Consider the following 26,900-nt stretch of genomic DNA (forward strand, 5'->3'; position numbering starts at 1 on the left):
AAGCTTTTTCACACAGTGGAAAATAAAAAGTTGTAATACCTAATAAAATGGCGATTCAAATTCTGTGGAATAATAAACTGCTGCTGATTTCCCAATGATGTCTTTGAGGGGAATTTTATCCAATTTAGGCCTTGCTTTTGTTTGACTCAACAAATTCAACGTGTAACGATTACAGTGTGACCTGTCCTTATGGTCAACCTGATTAAGCAGCCAATTAGTTTCCAAATCAACCAATGTCTGCTTCAATTAAACAGAACCAGCACCAAGATTAAGCAGCCACATGCCAACACGGACAACTGTCATTGGCTCATAATAGCTATCAGTGTTACCTAGACCTGAATGAAATGACAAGCCCATAGTCAAGGTCAACGATTCACAGTGCTCTCATGATCAGGTTGGACATAAAACATTTTCATGTAGGACTAAACACTCCTGTGAATCGCCTTAAAGTCAAGTTGTTGTTGTTGTTGTAGCACAGATATGGGGTATCAATTTGGGACAGCAACAGAAGATGAAGTCCTCACAACAGTGTTATTAATAAAGAGCAATGTTTAAAGGCTGTTATTACATTATTAGATTGTATAGTCAGCTTGTTTGAAGCCTGAATGTGATTGCTAAATACAGGTTTAAATGTGCAACAAATGATAGCTTACCTCCTTTAATATGGCTCCCTTAACATTCATGAGCAACAGCTGAGTTCTTTCATTGATTTATTTGGTATGCTGCTTGATCATCAAGGTGAGAGATGATGGAAGCCTTAACATCAACCACTTTCTATCAGTAATAGAACTGAGGCAGTGAGGCAGGTTATTACCAGGCAAGAGAAATCAGTCAAAAATGTCAGCAAAATCTTATGGGAATTTTTTTTAAATCTGTGCTAAGCCTGGAGGAGCTCACATCCACATTCATTGTCAATAAGGACCAGATAAACATACATTTTCCTTTACAAAGATTCAAGGAGGTGATAATGCAGGCATTTGAGACTTTTATTAGATATCAGCACTTTCACAAGACATTAAATTGACCTACTTTCCATCAGTTCACGATTGACCCAGCTTCATAGTAATTCAAAGGTGCAGGAAACAAACAAAACTACATAAAAAATACTGCACAGCAAAATTCTAAGAAATCATCTTCAATCTTAATGTGGGCAGTCGAAATCTGGAACTGTGTCCACTAAAATGGTGAGGCCAGGGGTCAAATGAAAATGACCAAACTGAGAAAGATAGACATACTTGGCAAGCGTATCAAGAGTTACGGAAACAAGGCGGGTAGATGGAGTTGATATAGATCAGTCACAATCTAATTGAATGGCAGAACAGGATGGAGAGGCTGAATGACCTACTGCTGTTTCTACGCGCGCCTCATACAATTTAATCTATTTGAATATAAAACATTTTAAAAATGTATTTATGCATGTAACATTTTAATTCAGTTTTTTTCCTAAGATACATCTTGTGCTAATAAAGCCAAATATATTCGATATAACAAAGAAGCAATAAAGTTAAATAATTAAGTAATAAACTTCAAGCCTTACATTGAATAGAGCCTCTAGCAGTTTATGAAGAAAAACACAATAACAGAGCATCCACAAACATGCAAAGCTCATGGTAAGGGAGACTCTTTTATTTAACAATTATTTACAATACAGTATTCCTGGCTTAAACTTGTAATCTGTCTCCAAAAGCCTACTTCATGCTATTCCTTTGCTTTTAAATTTCATTTTAAAGCTTGGGATTAGGTAGATTCCACAGAGATAAAGAAAATAATCTATTTATATGGCATTTATAGGCAACAAAAAAATACAGCCATTTTTTTCCTTTGAACATGGGAATCTCACTGGTCAAATAAAATATACATCCCCTCCTGTGCTGCCCCAGGTTGTAACTCAGCGTATTCACATTCCCTATACTCAACCCTTCTATCCTTCCGGAGCAAGACTGCTGCCTTATTGTATCATATTTAGAGCAGTTTACTTTGTTCAGTCACATTGGGAGTCATTTTGACTTCAGCCAATAGTACAAAACAGGCGATATTGGATCAGCTGTCCATTATAGATCTTTCCCAATGTTCATTTACATTCGAGTCAATAGCTCAAAATTAAAATGACCCCCATTGTTTCTCAACTAAAAATGAGAAGAACCAAATTTATGTAATTCAAGATCAGTAAGATGTGTGATAAGGAGATCAACAGTGGCCGCTGTCTGGGGTCATTTAAACCCAAGTGAAAGTTCAGAGTTCAGGGTGTATTACCTGCATCTGTCTTCACCACTTAAAAGGCAAGATGACAGAGAGAGAGAACACTGAATTACGAGATTCAAGAATCAATGAAATGCAACAGTTACAGTTTGGTGTGATTGATTAAAAAGACAATTTCCCTCTTCATTGACCTATACAGAGCTCGATTTTTATATTGCAAGAATCAAGGTCCCTATGCATCACTGTCTTTCGCCAATCCAGCTCTAGTCATAGTGGTCATTGTATTGTAAATAAATCAGTCAAATTTATCAACTGCAGCACCGGAGGAAACAGCCATCATATTTATTTATAGGTATGGTAAAACTTTTTTTTTACCATTTCAATATAATTTTGCTAAGAAACAAATTTTCTTAACAAGCATTGGTTCAAAGTGACTTGTTTCTATGTCTGAGCATTAACTTCGGGGATAAAAAATAAGAAATGTAATTTATTCCATGATTGAATTGGGCAATGGTTGTAGCAGCTATCAATTTAGAATGAAGTAAAACCTGTACATAACACTTTAATTTCTCTTAGAATGAACAGCTCGAGGTTCTGGAGGAAGGCAAAGTTTTTTTAAATTTATTCCTTCATGGGATGTGAACATCGCTGGTAAGGACAGTCCTAACTGCCCTTGAGAAGGTGGTGGAGAGCCACCTTCCTGAACCGTTGCAGTCCATGTGGTGTGGGTACACCCACAATGCTGTTACAGAGGGAGTTCCAGGATTTTTACCCAGTGACAGTGACAGAACAGCGATAGAGCTCCCCAGTCAGGATGGCATGTGATTGGAGGGGAACTCGGAGGTGGTGATATTCCTATGCATTTGCTGCCCTTATTCTTCTAGGTGGTAGAGGTCTCAGGTTTAGAAGGTGCTGTCGAAGGAACCTTGGCGAGTTGCTGCAGTGAATCTTGTAGATGGTACACACTGCTGCCACTGTTTGCTGGTAGTGAAGGAAGTGAATGTTTAAGGTTGTGGATGGGGTGCTGATCAAGCAGACTGCTTTGTCCTGGATGGTGTTGAGCTTCTTGAGTGTTGTTGGAGCTGCACTCATTCAGGCAAGTGGAGAGTATTCCATCACTCTCCTGACGTGTGCCTTGTATATGGTGAAAAGGTTTTGGCAGTCAGGAGGTGAGCTACTCGCCACAGAATTCCCAGCCTCTCTTGGAGCCTTGTATTTACATGGCTGGTCCAGTTAATTTTCCAGCCAATGGTAACCCCAAAGATATTGCTGGTATGGAATTCAGCGATGGAAAAGTCATTGAATGTCAAGGGCAGATGGTTAGACCCGCTCTTATTGGAGATGGTCATTACATGGCACTTGTGTGGCATGAATGTTACTTGCCACTCATCAGCCCAAGCCTGATTATTTTCCAGGTCTTGCTGTATGTGGACACGGACTGCTTCAGTATCTGAGGAGCTGCGAATGGTATTGAACACTGTGCAACTAACTTCCTTTGTGCTAGGTATGACTACACCCAGTGGAGAGTTTTCCCCCCTGATTCCCATTGCTTTAAATTTTGCTAGGGTTCTTTGATGTCACATTCGGTCAAATTCTGCCTTGATGTCAAGGGCAGTCACTCTCACCTCATCTCTGGAATTCAGCTCTTTCATCCATGTTTAGACCACGGCTGTAAATAGGTCTGGAGCTGAGTGGCCCTGGCAGAACCCAAACTGAATATCGGTGAACAGATTGTTGCTGTGTAAGTGCTGCTTGATAGCACTGTCGACAATACCTTCCACTACTTTGCTTATGATTGGGAGTAGACTGAAGAGGCAGTAATTGGCTGTATTGGATTTGTCCTGCTTTTTATGGACAGCACATACCTGGGCAATTTTCTACATTGTCATGTAGATGCCAGTTTTGTAGCTGTATTGGAACAGCTTGGCTAGTTCTGGAACACAAGTCTTCAGTACTACAGCCAGGAGGTTGTGAGGGCCCACAGCCTTTGCTGTATCCAGTGCCTTCACTGTTTCTTGATATCATGTGCAAGGATAACTATCAGTTCGGCTTTCAAATCCAATGATGCGTTGATAGGCTGAGATGGAGTAAGGTGGCAGGATGCTCATGTGAAGCATAAGCATCAGCATGGACCAATTTGGCTGAATGACCTGTGTCTATGCTATAAATTCCAAGCAATTCTATGTAACACACTTTCACTATCAATTCTATGTAACACACATTCACTGTATTGCCACATCAGATTTCTAACTGCAGGAGGTATAAGCAACCTGCAGTCCCATATTACCTACCTGTAACTCCTCTCCCTCCTGCTCACAGGCTGCCAAGAAAATACAGATAGACATAATAGGAGAGGATAGCGAACCCTTATTCAGAACATTGGGCACATTTTCCAGACAGCAAGCTGAATTTGTGCCAAATGCAGAATATATAAGGAAAAGTCAAGATAAGAGATGGTGAAACCCTCTTCCAGGATCTCTGCCCAATCTCCTGTCCTGACAAGAGCGCTCTTCTTAACAAAACTGACCACATTAGATCAAAAGCTGACAATAATTTTGGAATATAGTTTGTTATGTGGCTATTACAACAAATAAAATGTGGAGGCAGTGTTCGTGATTATTCTGTGCTTAACATCTAGTGAGCACTCCACACGTGCCAATGATCAGCTTTTAGTGCACCAAAGTTTATTTTAATACACTAATATATTAAAATACATATAAGAATGATTTTGTATCCATTTAGGACTGGACTGCGATGTGTGCTCTCCTTGCCTATCTGGAGTTGGTGAGAATGAAAGCTTCATGGAGCTTTTTTCCAATTAAAATTTTCTCAGTATCTATTTAGCTTTGTTCTTTATTTCTGTTTTGGTTCAATTTTTTTATTCTTTTGTTTTAAAAAAATTATAAATTATTTTTAGAACGATTTTTTATCAGAACATCCAGAGAATGTTTATGTTGAATTGACATAGAGCTGCATAGTCACCTGCAATCAAACTACTAGCAAGCGGGAGAGGGAAGAGCTAAAAACAAGAAGACACAGAAAGAGGTTCCTATAATATAAACTGTCACAAGAGGTCTGGGAACGAGAAGTCACGATGTGTAATCTCGGCAGTGTCAAGGTGGTTGGCAAGTCAAGTTCAATTAATAATGGGTGTTGGTTTTAAAGCACTCAAAACACAGTAGTTTATGGATGCAGTAGGTACAAGGTGAAAGAAGGCATGATAAAGGAAAGCATCTGTCATTACGCCCCCAACAATATCTGTAAGGCCTGGCATAAATATGGGAACGACTGAAGACAAGTGCCTCCACAGGCTTCGGGTCAACAGGGATCGACTGAAGAGCTGGACCATCTGCAGCAAGGAGAACTATAGCCAAACTGGGATGTCACGGCCAGTGGCACTCAAGTTCAACACTGCCCTCGACTGTTCTATCTCCAGCTTCTTCCATAGGGATTATCTGCAGTATCATATGATGCACTTTCCCGAGGTGTAGGAAACAGGTGGCACATGCAATAGTCATCATGATCGCCTTCTCTTCCACTGAACAGCAATAGAAACATGACGTGGTTGCCCAATGCCACACCACTGCAGCATTTATCAAACCACAGGGGAACATGGATAGCTGTTATATGACCATTTGGGCCTTTCTCCTCTTCACTGATGCACCCTGACTCAATTGGGGTTACTTGTTTGAACTCACTAACTGCATGTAGTTGCATTGGTACTATGAAATGTTTAAAAGAGAGAGCTGTAAGATTCTGAGGTACTATTTTTTTTCCAGGCATGCAGGCAGTGCTGGCATGTTACTCCTTCAGGTCTACAATGACAGAAGGAGGAAATGCTGGATTTGAAAGAAGCCTTCAACAATTGTGAGTGGTGCTGGCCTGATTGTCTGTATGTATAAAATTGCGTGGGAGGTGGGGGAGTGCCATTCCCATTGCCTTCCTGCCCCTGCTGCAATTTTATGAGCGGTGGGGAAGATGACAAACGGCCCACCCAAGCCAATTAATTGCCACTTTAGGGCCTCCTCCTGCCACCACTGGAATACTACTAGCAGCGGGCAAGCAGTTCAGTAGTTCAGAAGGCCATCCATTAAAACCTGCCAGCCTCCTTGTGGGCTGTGGCAGGGAGCCCTCCTGATCGGGCACCCTATGCCCAATGGAAGTCCCCACTGGAGCACCTTCCCCCACTCCCAAACACCCATACCAGGGCCCAGCTGATTGTCCCTGGCGAGGTCCCACTGACCTGTGTTCGAGGCCTCATCTGTGTTGTCAAGCCTTACTGGATATAGTCCCAGCAGTGGCCACCGCTCTTGGTGGCACTGCTAGGACTGAAGAGCTGCCAGCTCGCTGATTGGCTGGTAGCTCTTGAAGGCGGGACTTCCTGCCTCAGAGGGGCAGAAGTCTCTCCTGACGCCAATTAAGATTACGACGTGGCTTTCAGGCCCGGCGGAGAAAGGCTCACCACTGACTTTTCTGTCGGTGGGCAGGGCCTCTGGCCCAATGTAAAATTCCAGCCGATATATCGTGCAGGTGGAATAAAAACAGAAAGTGCTGGAAATACTCAGCAGGTCTGGCAGCATCTGTGGAGAGAGAAACAGAGTGAATGTTTCAGGTCACTGCCAGGCCTCCTGAGTATTTCCAGCACTTTCTGTTTTTATTTCGGATTTCCAACATCTGCAGTATTTTGTTCTTATTGTCATGCAGGTGGGTTTTGTTACAATCATTTTATGTGTGAAGCCTTTCAAAGATGTCAGTATACCAAAGCTTTCAGTTGTAAGTTGCAGCTTGAATATGTGCCCTGCAGGAATATGGGTACACATGGTTTGGGGGATTCTTTGACCATTTATCACCAAAATGATTGGAAAAGAGTTATATTTACATGTTGGATTTTCAAAGCAAATTGTATTCACACAAGTTTTATCCAAGTGTTTTTGTGAGCCTTTTTTTCTCCCTTTTTCTACCTTTTGAAAAACTAAAATGAACGTCCACAGTGAAAAATAATTTTGCCTCCCTATACGGTAACTTGCCTTTCAGCTGGCCTGTAGTCCTATCACAAATACAAGCATTGTTATTCTTTGCTCATCTGCTCTTGCAAAAGTTCCCACCTGCAGGCCCATTCCAGACTGGCAGCTTGTCTTGTATGAGAGTTGGAAAGGGCTGACCAAATCAGACCCTGGAAGACTGGAGGCTGGGGCAGCCCTTGCCAATCCTTGCAAGAAGGCTCACAGCATTCCTCTTCTACCACCCTAGCCCAGGAGTATAAAATATATTCTTCTAACACGTTACAAAGTACATTCATTGCAATGGACTTTTATTAAAGGATAAATATGCCACAAGTCCTTTACAGTTATCATATGGCTATGAAATGCTGTTCCAACAAATTTTGAAAAAGTTAGTTGCTTTAGTTGACACCATTAATCAATTAATATGATGTTTAATTAATTATGAGCTTTTGCTGTGTTGTCACATATGTTTCTTTGCAATGCAAATGAGGGGACTGTCAGAGAATACAGCAGAATATCGATAGATTGGAGAGTTGGGCAGAGAAATGGCAGATGGAGTTCAATCAGGGCAAATGCGAGGTGATGCATTTTGGAAGATCCAATTCAAGAGTGAACTATACAGTAAATGGAAAAGTCCTGGGGAAAATTGATGTACAGAGAGATTTGGGTGTTCAGGTCCATTGTTCCCTGAAGGTGGCAACGCAGGTCAATAGAGTGGTCAAGAAGGCATACGGCATGCTTTCCTTCATCGGACGGGGTATTGAGTACAAGGGTTGGCAGGTCATGTTACAGTTGTATAAGACTTTGGTTCGGCCACATTTGGAATACTGCGTGCAGTTCTGGTCGCCACATTACCAAAAGGATGTAGATGCTTTGGAGAGGGTGCAGAGGAGGTTCACCAGGATGTTGCCTGGTATGGAGGGCGCTAGCTATGAAGAGAGGTTGAGTAGATTAGGATTATTTTCATTAGAAAGACGGAGGTTGAGGGGGGACCTGATTGAGGTGTACAAAATCATGAGAGGTATAGACAGGGTGGATAGCAAGAAGCTTTTTCTCAGAGTGGGGGATTCAACTACTAGGGGTCACAAGTTCAAAGTGAGAGGGGAAAAGTTTAGGGGGGTATGCGTGGAAAGCTCTTTACGCAGAGGGTGGTGGGTGCCTGGAACGCGTTGCCAGCGGAGGTGGTAGACGCGGGCACGATAGCGTCTTTTAAGATGTATCTCGACAGATACATGAATGGGCAGGAAGCAAAGAGATACAAACCCTTAGAAAATAGGCGACATGTTTAGCTAGAGGATCTGGATCGGCGCAGGCTTGGAGGGCCGAAGGGCCTGTTCCTGTGCTGTAATTTTCTTTGTTCTTTGTTCTTTTGTCATGCCGATTCTATGAAGCAAACTTCGCCATAAACAGCTTCACATTCAGCTCCTTCCATTCGCCTTTTTCTATCTCACTATTATCTTATTCAACTAGTCATTAATGAAGGAAAATAAGTTGTTCATTCTTCAGCTGCGACAAGATGTTCATGACAATACAGAGTCCAACCAGTCTACAACAATTTTCTAATAAGAATGTCAGCAAACATGTCCATTGATATTGCATAGCTAATGAAGACTTCAGTTATGAGGATGTTGTGGAATCAAAAAACTGCGGTGAGTAGTTTCCAAGAACCTCCCTATTATGTTGCAACTTCCAATTGAAAGATGCAAGGAAACCATAAGCGAAGTGAATTTTATAGGGTAAATTTGAACAAATTCGCACGGATTGGAAAATCAGGCTTCTGGAGGTCAGTGCTTCAAATTTGTGGGATGTCCATTTGTCCAGTCAATAATGTTAATAATTGGCAAATTAGGAACTCTAGTCATGAGATCTAGTCATGGGATCCAAGGCAAAGTGGCAAGTTGGATCCAAAATTGGCTCAGAGGCAGGAAGCAAAGAGTAATGGTCGATGGGTGTTTTTGTGACTGTAAAGCTGTTTCCAGTGGGATTCTGCAGGGGTCAGTATGAGATTCCTTGCTTTTTGTAGTATATATCAACGATTTGGAATTGAATGTAGGGGGTATGATTAAGAAGTTTGCAGAAAATATAAAAATTAGCTGTGCGGCTGTAATGAAAAAGAAAGCCGTGGACTGCAGGAAGATATCAATGGATGAACCAGGTGGATGGAACTGTGGCAAATGGAGTTCCATCCACAGGAGTGTGAGGTAACACATTTGGGGAAGGCTAACATGGCAAGGGTACATAATAAATCATACAATACTGAGAAGTGTGCAGGAACAGAGGCACTTTGGTGTGCATGTCCACAGATCTCTGTAGGTGGCTGGAAGATAGATAAGGTGGTCAAGAAAGCATACTGGATACTTATATTTTATGCTTCAGCAAATAAAGGCAAGAGCAGGGAGGTTATGCTGGAACTGTATAAAACACTGGTGAAGCCACTGCTGGAGTACTGCATGCAGTTTTGGTCACCACATTAAAGGAAAGATGTACTTCTTTCAATGTAGTATACTGTATTCGCTGCTCACAATGTGGTCTCCTCTACATTGGGGAGACCAAACGCAGACTGGGTGACCACTTGGCAGAACACCTCCACTCAGTCCGCAAGCAGGACCCTGAGCTTCCGGTTGCTTGCCATTTCAACACTCCCCCCTGCTCTCACGCTCACATCTCTATCCTGGGCTTGCTGCAGTGTTCCAGTGAACATCAACGCAAGCTCAAGGAACAGCATCTCATTTACCGATTAGGCACACTACAGCCTGCCGGACTGAACATTGAGTTCAATAATTTCAGAGCATGACGGGCCCCCCATTTTACTTTTATTTTTAATTATTTTTTCTTTTTTACATTATTTACAATTTTTTTGTATGTTTATTTCATTTCATCTTAGTTTATTCAGTTTGCTTACCCACTGTTTTTTTTTCATTTTTGTACTTGCTGCTGTTCAATCTTCAGTCCGTTAACACCCTATCTGTCTTTCAACACATCATTAACATATTGTTTGCCTTTGCTCCATGACCTTTTGGTCAGCTATGTGGCCTTGTCCAATCTACACCTTCTCCTTTGTTATCTCTTGCCCCACCCCTGCCTCACTTGCTTATAACCTTTGACATTTCTAATATTTGTCAGTTCCGAAGAAGGGTCACTGACCCGAAACGTTAACTCTGCTTCTCTTTCCACAGATGCTGCCAGACCTGCTGAGTATTTCCAGCATTTCTTGTCTTTATTAAAGGAAAGATGTGATTGCACGAGAGAGGATACAGAGGAGATTTACAAAGATGTTGCCTGGATTGGAGATTTTAGTTATGAGGAAAGATTGTATAGGGTAGGGTTGTTTTCTTTGGAACAGAGGAGGCTGAGGGGAGACCTAATTGATGTGCATAAAATAATGAGAGATCTAGATAGTGTGAGTAGGAAGGCCATATTCCCCTTGGTTGAGGGGACCATAACCAGGTGGTAGAGATTTAGGATATGAAGTAGGAAATTTTTCACAGAGAGTGGTGGGATCTGGAACTCACTGCCTGAGAGGGTGACAAAGGCAGAAACCCTCATAATATTTTAAAAACACTTGGATATGTACGTGAAATGCTATAAGCTACAAGAAAACGGGATTAGGCTGGATGACTCCTTGTTAGCCAACATGGACACAATGGATCGAATGGCCTCCTTCTATGCTGTAAACTTCTATGAATCTATCAATCTTTACAAATCGAGCATGAAGGTCAGTACCCGACTTCACAAACCAACGCTCCCAGTGAGCCAGAATCTGCGTCAGCAACTCGAGAATTTCACAAAACGTACGCTTGTATATATGTGTAGCGGCAAACATAACATTAAAACCGACAAAAGCCCTAGTTATATAGCACAGTTAGCCTGGATATCAGTTTAAAAGAATTGAATGCTTACTCAATCACAATGTAAGCAATGGCGAAGGAGTTTCAAGAAATCCTGCAGCTGGAAAACTGGCCTGGATACAGCTCTGACAACATGTGAAGTGAAAGTGCAGTGGGACGCAAGCCTGTCATAACTTAAGCCACACGTCAACCAATGCAAATAATTTTGTGATCTTCCAATCGTGCCTTAGACGTAATCAGATTGATTCATAATTGCAGTATGTGTCTCCTATTTGTGATGTTTGTTATTAATTTTGATTAGTTAAAAGAAATGACAGTAGAGCTTAAAAACACATTGTATTCATCAGCTATTTTAGCACACAACCCATGGCTTTCAATCAACAAATATTTTCAGGTCAGTGGGAGCCTATAAAAGGGAACTTTCTATACTTAACTTTAGATACAAACTTATAAAGGCATGCAACTTCCAATCAGAGTGAAAAAAAGATGGTAGGGGGGATTTTAAGTGGGCGACGGGGTCTTGGCCACTGGCTGAAGCACCAGCAAGAGCCCTGTATCACCTCCTCTGAAAAGGCCCACTGCATTATGTGCCAATTAGAAATTAGGTGGACAGCAGCAGGCTTTCCCCAGGATTAAGGACCCTGGGGACAGAAGTCCCATCTGCTGAGAGCTGCCAGCCAATTAAAGGTTGGCAGCTCTTTTACTGAGCAGTGCCACCGCGGAGGCAGTGACTGCTGCCAGTATTGGATCCACCAGAGGCGAGGGACCCAGGCCAGGGTACGAGGGGTTTCGCGGGGTGGGGGTTAAGGGGAAGGGCAGCGTAGGGGGGTCGGCAGCAAGGGCAGGGGCTGGATCTCGGACCCCCCCCCCCCCACCCCCGGCCACTTTCCTGATGTCGGGTCCCTTGATCAGGCACTAAGTGCCTTTTAACAAGGGACCCCTCACCCCACCCCACCCGACATCCACCCCCCCCCACCCCACCCCCAGAGACAGCAAGCAACCCACATGGCTTTGCTTTGCGTGCTCCCCATGTGGCAACACGCTCGCCCACCCAATACCGGCGGAGGTGGGATGAGGGCCTTAATTGGGCATTAATTGTCCATTTAAGGGCCTCAATTGGCAGCAGGGCAGGAAGGCCGTCCACTGATCTTCCCGCCATGTACTTAATTGGGGTAGAGGTGGGAAAGCGGCAGGATCCCCACCCGCCACCACACCATCCGATTAAGTGCTCTCCCCACCTCCAAACTCACTGCGGGGGAGAGCATAAAATTCCCCCACCCCTCCCCAATATTTCTTGCAAAATTCTGACAAGGTGACACAGGATTGAAAAGCCAACTGTTTCCTATCATCTCAGAGCCTCCATTTCTTTACAGACAGAAATCCTTGAACAATCCAATTCCCAAACACCTTTTTTTTTTCAAATGGACGGATACACAGTGAGGGCTGGATTTTACCAAGCCCACGATGTCGGGCTGTGTGGTGGGGGCCTGGAATATTGTGGCTGGGCGATTGGACCTGAATTTCAATATTTAAATCAATAAAATGAATACATTTAAATAAACTTACCTTCCATCTTCCGGCCCCACCGCAATCCTCAGTGCGACGACCTTCACTCCCATGCCTTCAGTTCCCCATCTGCGGAAAGGTGGCGTGACACTAGTGGGGAGGGGGGAGGAGGTAAGATTTTCAGTACGGGGGAGGCGGGGATGGTGTCAAAGACATAATGGGTGTAGGGGATGGTGAGAAGGGATGAACTTTAAACTTTGTGCAGTTTGGGAGGGAAGGTCAGATTTGAAAGGCAAGTGTTTTTTTTGGGTGGGGGGGGAAGGGCAAATAGTGAATGTAATTGTTACTGGGGGTTGCGAAAGGGGTGTTAGAAATTTATTGGATAAATTTTGGGGGTGATATTGCTTTAAAAATTCAAATTGACCAGCAGGGCTAGCTGCCCTTCAAAAATGGAGCCAGCACCTGTGCACAGGCAGCTTCCGCCATTGCTGGGGATGGACAGCCTGCCCCCTCCACGTGATTGGTGGGGGCAGGCCGCCCTGGTTATTTAAACAAATCCAACAACGCAACAACAAACAGGTCATTTTACTCAGGAAACACTTGAGTTGAACTGATAGAACTGTAACTGACCACATTACCTGACTCATCATGGCATAGTACAAAGGGCCCCACTGTATCAGAAATTAGATCTGACTAATTTTTAACATGCTGTAGCTTCCTTTGAAAGTTTCCTTGCAAAATTGTGATGAATTGTTACGAAGTAAATCTTGTTTCACCTGGCAACCTAAGAGGGCAGCTGCATTCAGCAATGAAATGGTTGATCACTATAACAACAACCTACATTTATAAGACATCATTAGCGTAATAAAAACGCCCAACCTGCTTCACAGAAGCGATTATCAAGTAACATTTAACACACAGCCACATGAGGAGATAAATGGACAGGTGACTAAAAGAGGTAGGTTTTAAGGACCATCTTAAAGAATGAGAGAGAGGCAGAGAGGTTTAGGAAGGGAATTCTAGAGCTTAGGACCTTGACAACTGAAGATACAGCTATCAATGGTGGAGTGATGAAAATTGGGGTTGCATAAGCAACCAGAATTGGAGGAGTGCAGATATCTCAGAGGGTCGGAGGAGGTTACAGAGACAGGGAGGGGCAAGGCCATGGAGCGATTTGTAAACAATTACGAGGATCTTATGTGAAATGTGTTTGAGGAACCTGAATCAAGTTCTTCACAGCACAGAATTAAACTCAAATGTTGAGATGGGGGATGATGATGGCAGTTTTGAAATTGAAAGTCGGGAGTGAAGGGAAACCAGGGGGTCTTTTCAGGATGATCCTGGAGTAGTGTGGCTCGAATGATGTTTCTTTTTCAAAAATATCCTTTGTTCATAAAATTTGTAAAAATACATTACTTAAGTTCAAATTTGGCATTCCATAAAGTGCAATGCACATCAGTTTCTTTCATCACCTCACTACATGAGGTGGCTCACTTTCTTTTCTTTTGGGCCTCCTTATCTCGAGAGACAATGGATACGCGCCTGGAGGTGGTCAGTGGTTTGTGAAGCAGCGCCTGGAGTGGCTATAAAGGCCAATTCTGGAGTGACAGGCTCTTCCACAGGTGCTGCAGAGAAATTTGTTTGTTGGGGCTGTTGCACAGTTGGCTCTCCCCTTGCGCCTCTGTCTTTTTTCCTGCCAACTACTAAGTCTCTTCGACTCGCCACAATTTAGCCCTGTCTTTATGGCTGCCCGCCAGCTCTGGCGAATGCTGGCAACTGACTCCCACGACTTGTGATCAATGTCACACGATTTCATGTCGTGTTTGCAGACGTCTTTATAACGGAGACATGGACGGCCGGTGGGTCTGATACCAGTGGCGAGCTCGCTGTACAATGTGTCTTTGGGGATCCTGCCATCTTCCATGCGGCTCACATGGCCAAGCCATCTCAAGCGCCGCTGACTCAGTAGTGTGTATAAGCTGGGGATGTTGGCCGCTTCAAGGCTCACTACACTTGCTATTTCAGGTTATATTTATAAGTTACATTTGATGTTGAACATTCTCTGGTGCATACAGCCCAAGGAGTTTTGCATGTTTTCCAGCCCCTCGGTATACTATGGTGGGAGGGCCTTGCACAGTGGCCTTTCCCCATTGAGCTTTTGTGGCAGTTGCCCCAAGCTTTAGTGTGTCTGTCAGCACATAGTCCTGGACTTTGGAATGTGCCAGTCTGCAACACTCAGTTGTCGACAGCTCTTTGCACTGGAAGAGCAGCAGGTTTCAGGCAGACCAAAGTGCAAGTTGATGGTCCTCCAGCAGCAGTTGATGTTTATCTCGGTGTGCATCCCTGGGAACAGCACGTGGAGCACTGAGTCCTGCGTTGCAGAGCTGCTCGGGATGAACCTTGACAAAAGCTACTGCATCTCTTTCCAGACCTGCTTTGCGAAGGCACAATACTAGACATTTACTGTGAATTTTTGTAGATATACAGCCAGACAAAAAAATGAAGGGCGGAAACGCCATAGCATACAAGGCTACAGGCCAAGTGCTGGAAAATGGGACTAGAATAGTTAGGTGCTTGATGGCCAGCACAGACACGATGGGCCAAAGGGCCTGTTTCTATGCTGTATGACTCTATGACTCTAAGAAAGCAACTGGTCCATTGAGCCCCATCCACACAGTTGTGATGCCTTAAGTATTATGATTCACCACACCCCCACCATCACCACCCTAAAATCAGCTGCTGATATAATCATCCTGGAGAGGCCTAATCTCCATTCCAGCCAGCAATTGATCCAGGTCTCTTTCGAAGGAATGCAACAAATCAGCATTCACTGCAGGAGGCTTCAACCTGTCCTTCAGTCTATTATCTTGTAGGACAGAAGATTATCCTGACCTCGGTCCTCCCTAACATATCTATTTGAAATAATGGAAACTTTATCCTAACTCTCCAGGTGGGACAACCAAAGGGTCAGGTGGAATGCTGATTTTACACCTATCCAGTAATTCTCATTGGAGAGTAAAATCAGGCAGGGTATAAAACCAACATTGCACCCAATCCTGGCAGTTTCCCGAATGGTGGGACAGGATGGGGTGTAAAATCAGCGTTCCAGCTGATCCCATGGGTTTTCTACCCAGCAAGTTGGGGTAAAATTGCTCCTGATCTGTCAATATTAACACAATCTAGTCCATTAATTATTTTATCTAACAGGCTGCCTCAGAGTCTGTGTACTCATAACTAAATAGGTGTGTCTATTTATTTCTACCTGGATATCTAAGCTGTATCATTCTTGTGGGCCTAGTTTGAGGCTTACAAAATCTATATATTACCCAGCATATGAGGGGACCAACACTGAATATGGTAATCCAAGTCAGGCCTAAACGCAGTCTTATACAAGGAAAACATTGACCAGGGGATGGATACACTACAACCAAACCTGAACCTGCCCTCACTTTACACACACTCACACACGCATTTTCAGCAAGGCTCATTGAATAGTGATCATTGGCGGATTTCCACTTCCCTAACACTCACCTAGTAGGTCAATGGTCTCTGGTTCAGAAGATTGGCTGCTTGATCCTCATATCAGGCCCTTGAGTGCATAATATGGCTAACACTGTAGGACAGTACTGAGGGAATGTTGCATTGTTAGAGGTGCAATCTTTCAAATGGGATGTTAAGCTGAAGTCCTGGCAGCCTGTTACACTGCCCGATGAGTGTTAAAAAGGGTACTATTTGAAGAACAACAGGAAATCTTCCTGGTGTTTTATCAACATTTTTCCCTCAAACAATACATTACAAAAACAGATCAACAGGTCATTCAGCTCATTGCTATGCTGTGTGCAGAATGGATGCTTCGTTTACCTAGGTAACAGTTACAACACTTCAAAAGTAATGCATTTTTCAGCACTTGGAAGAATATGCTAAAGTGTTACATGAATACAAGTATCTCTTTCTTTCAGTGGTGCTAAAACCAATACTATCCCAATTGTGACCACGGGAGAAAAGTAAACCTCAATGAAGCAACACTGCCCTTTAAAATTAACGCAAACCAGATAAACAAAAGCAATTCAGCTATAATCCCTCAGTCCTCAAAAAAACAATGAGAGCTAATGTAAATGTCAAGCTTCATTAGGGTGACAACAATGGGATAGATTTTCCTCTGACTGTGAATGTTCATCTTTATTCCCTCAAATCCAAGGGGCACAAACATGAGTATATTTGACATACACCTGGCTTCACATCCATCTCCACATCTGGCTTTACCACAACAAGCTCTAACAGGACTCTACTACATCTACTAAACTGGGATTCTAGGATCATCCTAATAGAGCCATAGAGTCATTCAGCACAGAAACAGGCCCTTCGGCCCATCGTGTCTGTGCTGGTCATCAAGCACCTACCTATTCTAATCCCATTTTCCAACACTTGGCCTGTAGCCTTATATGCTATGGAGTTTCAAGTGCTCATCTAAATACTTCTTGAATGTTGTGATGATTCCTGCCTCTACTACCTCTTCAGGCAGTGCGTTCCAGATTCCAACCACCCTCTGAGTGAAAAATTTTTTCCTCAAATCCCCTCTAAACCTCCTGCCCCTTACCTTAAATCTATGCCCCCTGGTTATTGCTCCCTCCGCTAAGGGAAAAAGTTTCTTCCTATCTAATCTATCAATGCCCCTCATAATTTTGTATACCTCAATCATGTTCCCCCTCAGCCTTCTCTGCTCTAAGGAAAACAAAGATAAGGCCAGGTTTCTTTTCACTATCAACTGACTCCATAAACCCTACACCCCTTCCCCTTTCACTGCACTTACAAGAAGTAAAAGGAGCTAAGAGATGCCTTCATCTCCAAGATAGAAATCATCCATTCAACTCCCTCTGCTGTGATGAAACATAGGTATATTAGGCTTAATTAGGTAGAATTTGACATAATTAATACATTATACCTTTTAGAATTGACGATTGAATAAATGGTCTGTTTTCAAGTCTCACTGAAATTTCCCTTTAAGGGTAGAGTTAAAAAATCCATTCCAAGGTCTTCCAAGGTCTCTGCTACAATGGAATTAGAAGATGAAACTCACTGTAACATCCTATGTGAGGTCGGTACTGATAACTATAAACTTAATTAGTTGATAGTGTTAGTGATCTCGACAGACTGACGCTATACGATGCTACAAAGTACCATAAAAAACAATTACAGATAATAAATTACAAAATGAAATGGTACTTACAAAAACAAATGCCAAGTAAACTCAAATACAAACATTTTGACCAGATAAAAGCTCACAACTTTAAGCGCAGGGGATTTCTAGCAAATATATCAAGTGGGAATGGTAACTAATGATATCACCATATATGGATCACAAAAGCAGGAACAACACACACAGAAAGGTAACACCTACATGCTAAAATGATACTTTAGAAACAGTATAAACATGAGAGTTTTGAATCAAAAAATCAGAAGTATTGGATTCCTCATCAATGCTTCTCAACCTATGGCTTACTCGGGGAATTTAAGATAAAAGTTCACTTCAAATTTTGACCATTATTCTAAGATAGTTTGCTGTAACGTTATCAAGGTTGAACTTTTGGATTCTATTTCAGAAATAAGATTACGTGTTACATCTCTTAGTAATCTTTGATATTGTAGTATACTTAGCCACCTAAAGTGTATTGCATGTTCAATTCTTTAATAAATATATAAAAGTTAATAAATCGTCTCAAGTAGCATTCTGTGTACAACAACAAGAACCCCCTCTCTGTGTCTGCTTAAGTGGGGAGATACATATTGAAGAGAGTTTCCCAGACCCTTATAACATCTGGGATATTTATGACTTAGCTATAATTATTTTAAAATAGCCTATTCGAAAGATAGTAATATTCTCTGTTGGTTTTCTTTCTTTGAGGGAAGACTAGGTCAGTTCTTTAGACACAAATATGTGCCTATAAGAATTTGTCTAGTTTGAACTTAATTAAAGGAGACTTATAGGGATGTACACTTGATTTGGTTTAGTCCCTATAAGGGGTGAAAGTCATAAATCACTTCACTGCTGCTTTCCCCCTTCCCTTCGCCCACTAAGTCAAACATACCCAGTCTTATCCCCACTTCGGCCCTGAACTCATGTCTCTTTTTACCTTCTACCTCACCCCATTCCACGCTCCCTAAACTGATCTTATCCATGAGACCTATCTCCTGTTCCCTCAACCACATTGCCATTAAAGTCTTAATCACCCAACTTCCCTACCTGATTTTAGGTGATATTGTAAATGGTTCCGTCTCCTCAGGTACTGTCTTCCTACCCTTTGAAGCCACCATCATGCCTCCTCCTCAAAAAAAACAAGCCTAGACCCCTCTATCCTCACTACTCTCTTATCTCCAATACCCCATTCCTTTCTAAATTTCTTGAGTGCATTGTTTAGTCCTGCTCATCCATCTCTCCCACCATACCTGACCTATATTGATACCCATTCCCCAACATTTAAAAGTTAACATTCTCATCCTGGTATTCAAATCCTTTCATGGGCTAGGCCCTTCCTATCTCTGTAACTTCCTCTAGCCTTACAATGCCTCCATTCACACTAACTCAGGCTTGTGTATCCCTCCTGCCCTTTGCCCTATCAATGGTGGCCCTGACTTCAGTCACCCAGGTCCTATTCTCTGGAATTGTTTGCCTAAACCCCTTTGCCTGTTCACCTCCTTCAAGATCCTGATTCAGTTCCCCAGTCTTTAGCTAAGCTTTTCATCATATGTTTTTAACCTCTCCTTCTTAGGCTCACTGCCCATTTATTTACATTTCTGTGAGGTGTCATGAGATGCTTTTTTAAGTTAAGGGTGCTGAATCAGTGCAAGTTGTTTCCTCGTGCTACAAGAGCTTCTGCATAGGAGACCTCAAGCTGAAATGTTTTGACTGAAGAACACAAAGACCTTTAATAGTAAGAATTTTCCAATTCCATTATGGATGATGTTTGCACAATAATATGGACCGAGACTGCTATTGTATTGATCTTAAGATGATTTATAATTTTAAGATCTGAGAACAAGCAGTAAAACTAAGTGATCAATTCAAAAATTCTGGCTAGGCAGTATTTACATTGCACTAAAGCATTGAAAATTGATCATGAGGAGTACATTAAAAAATAAAAAAAAGGATTGTTATCGTAGACAAAAAAAACACACACATATAACAATATGGAAAATGTGTGTGGGCTGATAGAAACAGCTGCTTGTAACACTAATCCCAGTCATGGCCCTTGAACTCTGTAAACTTCAATTCAACTATAGGTCAAGAAAAGCAGGTTTCTTCCTCACAGATAGCCTTCTCCCTTAATCATTATTTTAGTTTCTTTATTTCCTGTTTTTCAATCTCCCTACACACCACACCCTCTTAATCAACAAGTGGATGCAGGTCGCCTTCTCCAGACCTGCTCTATAAGCAATCACAGTGAGGTAAGCAGGCTGCAGGCTCTCAAACACTGTAGGCAAGTCCATTGCATTAATTTAGAGCTTCCCTACCATTATTATCCCAGCTGATATCAGGAACTCCATGTATGGAAAACTGTAGCTGCAAGCCTGAATCCCGTAACCTTGTGCCCCAGCCTGCAGTGATACAGCAATATATTACACACTGAGCAACCTAATACATAGGTGGATACTAAGACTGACCGGTACATTAGTTAAAGGTGAAATGTATTCTGCAGGTTTGCCACATTCTTCTAAATATAACCGTAACTAAGAGGCACCCAGGATACGCTATGTGATCCTGCACTGTTGCTAACCACTTCAGTTTACACATTTGTTGTAACAGGAGTCTCTGGAGACCCTCTTCCTGTTCAAATCCATGATGTTTTTGTCTTGACTTTGTTTTGCCCAGAGTCCATGCTGGTGCCAATGCGGTTATGAAAAGACATTATTCAGTGTGACACACAGCAAAAGGAATGCCAGAAAATGAGAGCCTCACTGACGTCCTGAAGCAAATACTTCCTCAGCTTTGACAGGTAACTAAATTTAAATGATTAAAAGCAATCAGTTAGTCTCAAAATGCCTTTGTTCCTTTTAGTAATAGATGACACTGAGAGAATTGGATGCTGTTGGGTAAACATTGAAGATGAAATCCTTGTTTTGAGAATTTTGGCAAAAGATCTTATTTTCCAAAATTGTCAATTTTTTCTGCTAAAGTTATTCACATGAGGAATTATACCACCCCAACACCACCAACCACGCCCCCCCCCCCCACCCCCCCACCACCCAATAATCCCTTAATGTCCAATTTCCCTGGTGAGACATTATGGGGCTGAATTTGCTCATCAGTAAATTGGGCAAGCTAAAAGGAAAGTTAAACAGGGAAATAGTCTGCTGGCCTCCTGTCACTCAATACCATTTCCAGAATTTCCCACTGAAAATGACATCAAGTGCATAATACATCCACTCAAATAATGCCAGGCATAAAATATGAAGATGTAAATGAGGAAATAAGGTCATACTGTGTATTTCCCATCATTTGAAGTTCAGCGACACTGGGCACAAAGAACACAGTGTGCTCCTACCACAAAGTGTTGCTATCAGCCCTGGGGAGGGTTACATATTTATGGTTGTCTTTTTCCTGGTCATTGAATCATAGAATCATAGAATAATTATAGCACAAAAGGAGGTCATTGGCCCGTCGTGTCTGTGCTGGCTCTCTGAAGGAGCAATTCACCCTAGTGCCACTTCGCCCGTCTTCTCCCCATAGCCCCACACATTCTTCCTTTTCAGATAATAATCCCAATTCCCTCTTGAATGCCTCGATTGAATCTGCCTCCACCACACTCCGGCACTGCATTCCGGATCCAAACCACTCGCTGTGTAAAGAAGTTTTCCTTCATGTCGGCATTGCTTCTTTTGCCAATTACTTTAAATCTGTGCCCTCTGGTTCTCGATCCTCCCACCAATGGAAACAGTTTCTCCCTATCTACTCTGCCCAGACCCCTCATGATTTTGAATACTTCATCAAATCTCCTCTCAACCTTCTTTTCTCCAAGGAAAACAGTCCCAACTTCTCCAATCTATCTACGTAACTGAAGTTCCTCATCGCTGGACACATTCTCGTGAATTTTTTCTGGCCAAAGTGGCAAATTCGAAATTCAATATTAAAAAATTAAATCTCAGATCTCCTTTCAAAAGTAGGTTAACTATTAATAACTTTTTGTGGAAATTACAATAAATTCATTATTATTTTATTTTACATGTCAATTTCTATTCATTATAGAAGTTGAATATTTGCACTAACACTAAATGCTGATGATATTAAGAGTATCATTGATAGTGTGAAAGAACTCCATTAATATAAACAGAGAAGTCTTGGTTCTTTATCAAACTTACAATGTTAACTCAGAAATTCTTGTAACACTTCAATCTTGAGAGACACACTTAATGTGTTGACAATCTTTGCCTATTCAACATCAGATATGAACACAAAGCAGCCTAAAATCCTATCCACAGTCACTCCCTAAACTCCAAATGACCTAGGAACAAAACTGGACAGCAGTGTCTAGTAATAGGTGCATGGGTATGGCATCGCAGGACAAGTTAAATATTGCGATCATATTTCATTTGGGAATGCTAGGCTTGGTCATTTAAACCAAGTGGCTCAAATTGGTACTATTTATGCAATGAGGTGTGAACAATAAAAGAATATGCTATCATTTTTGTTTCTAGATTTTATAATAAATAATCTATAGCACATCCAAAGTTTAAAGCTACATTCCTCAACACAATGAAGTTTCAGTAATCTTCTGCCCTTATACTGCACACTCATGATGTTAATCTCGAAAGAGATTATATTATATTTTATTTATTTATTTATTTAGAGATACAGCACTGAAACAGGCCCTTTGGCCCACTGAGACTGTGCTCAACTACCTATTTATACTAACCCTGCAGTAATCCCATAATCCCTACTACCTACCTACACTAGGGGCAATTTACAATGGCCAATTTACCTATCACCTGCAAGTCTTTGGCTGTGGGAGGAAACCGGAGCACCCGGCGAAAACCCACGCAGTCACAGGGAGAACTTGCAAACTCCGCAAGTACCCAGAATCGAACCCGGGTCCCTGGAACTGTGAGGCTACGGTGCTAACCACTGCGCCACTAAATGAATTGGACTCCAAGGATTGTGAAACATTTTTAAGCAGACTTAATATTTCTATACCTGCTTTCATTAATCTACATGTACATGCAGAATTAGATTCTGCAAATATTCATTTATATTAAAACTGCAGGTTGTTGTTGTAGCCATAGTCCCAGAGGACCATAGGCATCTCTCCCATTTGAGAGAGACAGCTGGTGTTGTATAGCTTGAGGGTCACCACTCCACAAGTGCGGGGTAAGGTGAGGAGACAGGCCTCCATGAACTCCCACAGCTGGTACAGGGATTGAACCCACACTGCTGATATATTTTTGTATTACACATTAACTGTCTAGCCAACTGAGCTAACTGACCCTGCATAAATAAGAGTGCTTGCAAATCACCAATAGCGGTGATTGAGAGCCTTAGATGCTACTGGGCCTCATTATCTTCCTCAGGGCATTAACTGTGCTGAAACATAGTGGTTTATTGCACCCACCCTTATCAGTAAACAGAAACTGTGCTTTGAGTTGCTGTGGTTTTTGAATATTAAAATTCCTCCCAGCAGTCATGTTCAGTACTGTTCCAGGATAGGATGGACCAAAGAGGTACTTTCCATTCTTGACCAGTCATGCAAAATTAGTAAACATTCAAAAGAAATTTTTTTTGACACCCCCACCTCCAGTTGGAGTCCAATTAACATTGGAAATGGTTGTTTGTGATCAGTTCCGGTGAGGGGCTTACATCTGAAACATTAACCTATCTTTACAGATGATGAGCCAGCAGTCCATTTACAGTATTTTTGGTTTCGGCTTCTTATCAATGTCCTTTTATGGTATGGGGCTTGTCATTGGCATCTCAAATATTGCTGCTGGACTGGTCAGTGAAATTGTTTTTATCACTCTTCAATGCTCTCCACACCCGAAACTGAGCTTTGTTTTACAAAATTTCACCTGCGCTCAAATTAAGAATTTAGGGCCCAATAATGTTGCAACAATGAGCAGTCCCATTGTGATTTATTTGTAGGACTGACTATGGGAGTAGCATTACTTTCAACAATTTAAATGTCATGCTGTTAGAGAATGCAATGCCACATATGGATAATCAGCGAATGGAACGCTCTTTCCATAAATACAATTAGTGCTTTGGGATACAGGTCATAAAAGAAATGCAAGATTCAAGGCTGACACACACATCATGCTTAGGAAATGAAATACATGCACTCTAGTTTTAGGTGTTGACTGCTTGCTGGGGTAATGTTCTGTTAACTTGCCCTCAGACACCTTGCCCAACTGCCCATTATTGATTGAGAATCTCAAATTTGTACATTGACAAGACCTTTTTTAAATAGGTATCACAGTCAAGTCAAATTCTGACATCACCTGATCTGCATGTTTCAGCTACTCATACTGTGAACCTGATGGAGTAGCAACTAGCAGTCAAGGTGACCGCTGTGCATCAGCTGAGTCAAAAGGTTGTGGGTTCAAGTCCCACTCTGGAGAGTTAAGCAACTAATTCAGGCTTACACATCAGTGCAGCACTGAAGTACTGTTGAAGGTGCCATCTTTTGGCTGAGATGTTAAACCAAGGGCCTGTCTGCCCTCTCGGATAGAGATAAAAAGGTCCTGTGGCAATATTTCAAAGAAAAGCAGTGGAATTTGCCCTGGGGTCCAAGCGAATATCTCCCTCTTCATATCACAAAAAATAGATCATCAAGACGTGAGACGGAATTTTATGCCACCCCAGCAAGCCAGATGGTGGCAGGGAGGGTGCCTTCCTGGCCCGCTCCCACCCCCACTTCACATGGGCTGTGGGGGAAAATGAGAAACAGGCCACCTGCCCCAGGCCAATCGAGCCTTAAGTGGCCACTTAAGGACCTTCGCCCGCCTCCACGGATATTTTGCCCGTGACAAGCGGGCGTCCAATATACATGAAAGGCCGCACCGGGGTGGGGCCTGACATTTGGACACAGAGTGCCCGATTGAGGGCCGCATCCGCTTCCCGAACTACCCCCAGGACCCGAGACACCCCCCCTTCGACCCCAAATGACCACCCTTGCCTCGCCAGGCCGTGGCTAAACTGCCCAATGAGGCAAACCAAACTTACCTCGAACCTGGCTCTGTGTCCTCGGCTGGGATGCAGTCCCAGCAGTGGCCACTGCTCCCGGTGTCACTCCTGGGACTGAGAGCTACCGGCCCGATGATTGGCCGGCAGCTCAATGAGGCCGGACCTCCTCCCTCAAGCGGGTGGAAGTCCTGCCTCTGAACACCTAAAGCCTGGGGACCCGTAAAATGCGGGTCGAATCCCCGGGCTGGGCAGATGCGGGTTCGTCACCAACTTTTACGTCGGTGGCCAGCTCCCGTCCGCCCAGTGTAAAATCCAGCCTGTGATCTCATTGTTGCCAGTGGGATCTTACTGTGCCAAATGGCTGCAACTTTTCTACAATACAACAGTGACTACAACCGTAGTTCATTGATTGTAATGTGCTTTGGGATGTCCTGAGATTGGGAAAGGTGCTATAGAAATGCAAGTATTTCTTTTTAAGTGTGACATGCAGCATGGCAGATGAGTAAAGCCAAGTGTGTCTACCTAATGAATAGTGCTGTAAATATTGAATAGAATGACAGGTGAAATGTTTTGTTAAAATTAATTCTCAGGACATGGGCACGCTGACAAGGTCAGCATTTATTATACATCCCTGATTGTGCTGAGAAGGTGGTGGTTGGTTGCCTTTTTGGATAGTCTGTCTTATGGAGCGGAAGTTGGAGGTGGTGGTGTTTCCACACATCTTCTGCCCTTGTCTTTCGAGGTGATGGAAGTGTGGATTTGGAAGGTGTTGCTGAAGAAGCCTTGCTGTGGTGCATCCTGACGGTTCAAACAGAGCATAAACGCCAGCATGGACTGGTTGGGATGAATGGCCTGTTTCTGTGCTGCATATATTTTATGGTAGTACACACTGCAGCCATGATTTGAGCAATAATAAATGTTTAAGGTGGTGGTTGAGGTGCCGATCAATCTGATTGCTTTGTCCTGTATGGTATAGAGCTTCTCGAGTTTTGTTACATTCCCCTGACGTTCCTTGTAGATGGTGAAAGGGCTTTGGGGAGTCAAGGAGTGAGCCATTCATAATAGAATACCTGATCTCTTACCTGTTCCAATAGCCACAGAATTTATGTGGCTGCTCCAATTGAGTTTCCGGTCAATGATGACACAAGGACATTGATGGTATGGGACTTGGAAATGTTGGACATGGTCATTGTTTGGCACTTGTGTGGCATGACTGTTACTTGACATTTATCAGCCCAAGCCTGATCTTTACGCATGCAGGCATAGACTGGATCATTATCTGATGAATTATGAATGGAGCTGAACACTGTGCAATCATCAGTCAACAGTTGCACTTCTCAGCTTATGATGCAGGGAAGGTCATTGATGAAGCAGCTGAAGAAAGTTGGGCCTAGGACACTGCCCTGAGGAACTCCTGCAGTGATGCCCTGGAGCTGAGATGGTCAGCCTCAAACAACCACAACCATCTTGCTTGATGCCAGATATGTCTCTAGCCAGTGGAGCATTTCCCCCTACCTTCTCATTGACTTCAATTTTACTTGGTCTCCTTGGTGTCACAATTGGTTGAATGCTGCCTTGCTGTATGTTGATTACACCATGGTCTGGAAACCTGAGACATCAATGCATGCTCTTCTTTACAAAGTAAATAGAAAACCTCCCAAAAAGATTATGCTAATAAGAACTTTCAATACCTGCAATACCTGTAACCACATTACCAATGCTGCACATTTTGCTGCAGAACCGGACAGAACATTTATCATCAGGAGCTGTCAGCACCTGTAGGGCCATAGGTGACCTGGAAACCTTCATAAAATGATGTATGACTCTGCAGTGTTGCAAATAAAGTTGAACAATAGAAAATTATGTTCTTCATCATTTTCTGCACACTGCTTTGTGAAAGCTTAATTGGCATATTGAGTAATCTCATTCTGAGTGTTCCCCATTTGAATTCCTTTCTTGCTATCAGAGCCCTAGAATGGGAATTTTTAAACACCAACCATGTCTCATAAAAATGTCCTGCAACTCCACCTTTTCATTTTAAATAGAAAACATTTGCTGTATCCCAATGACGTGGCATTATTTAAATATAGGATAACAATGCACTGAGAGTGAAATATGACTCAGATACTGAACATTTAGCTACAGTATAAAGCATCAAAACTTAAGTCATTTCTG

At 42.6% G+C, this 26,900-nt stretch overlaps 1 protein-coding gene across 5 annotated transcripts in view; it reads right to left on the reverse strand.

Annotated features, from left to right (window-relative positions):
* The window catches only part of LOC137371530 (dachshund homolog 1-like), a 494,797-nt gene that overhangs the window by 182,764 nt on the left and 285,133 nt on the right, over positions 1 to 26,900 (reverse strand). The window lies entirely within an intron of this gene.

Source organism: Heterodontus francisci, chromosome 6, assembly GCF_036365525.1.
Source record: "Heterodontus francisci isolate sHetFra1 chromosome 6, sHetFra1.hap1, whole genome shotgun sequence".
Classification (NCBI taxonomy): domain Eukaryota; kingdom Metazoa; phylum Chordata; class Chondrichthyes; order Heterodontiformes; family Heterodontidae; genus Heterodontus; species Heterodontus francisci.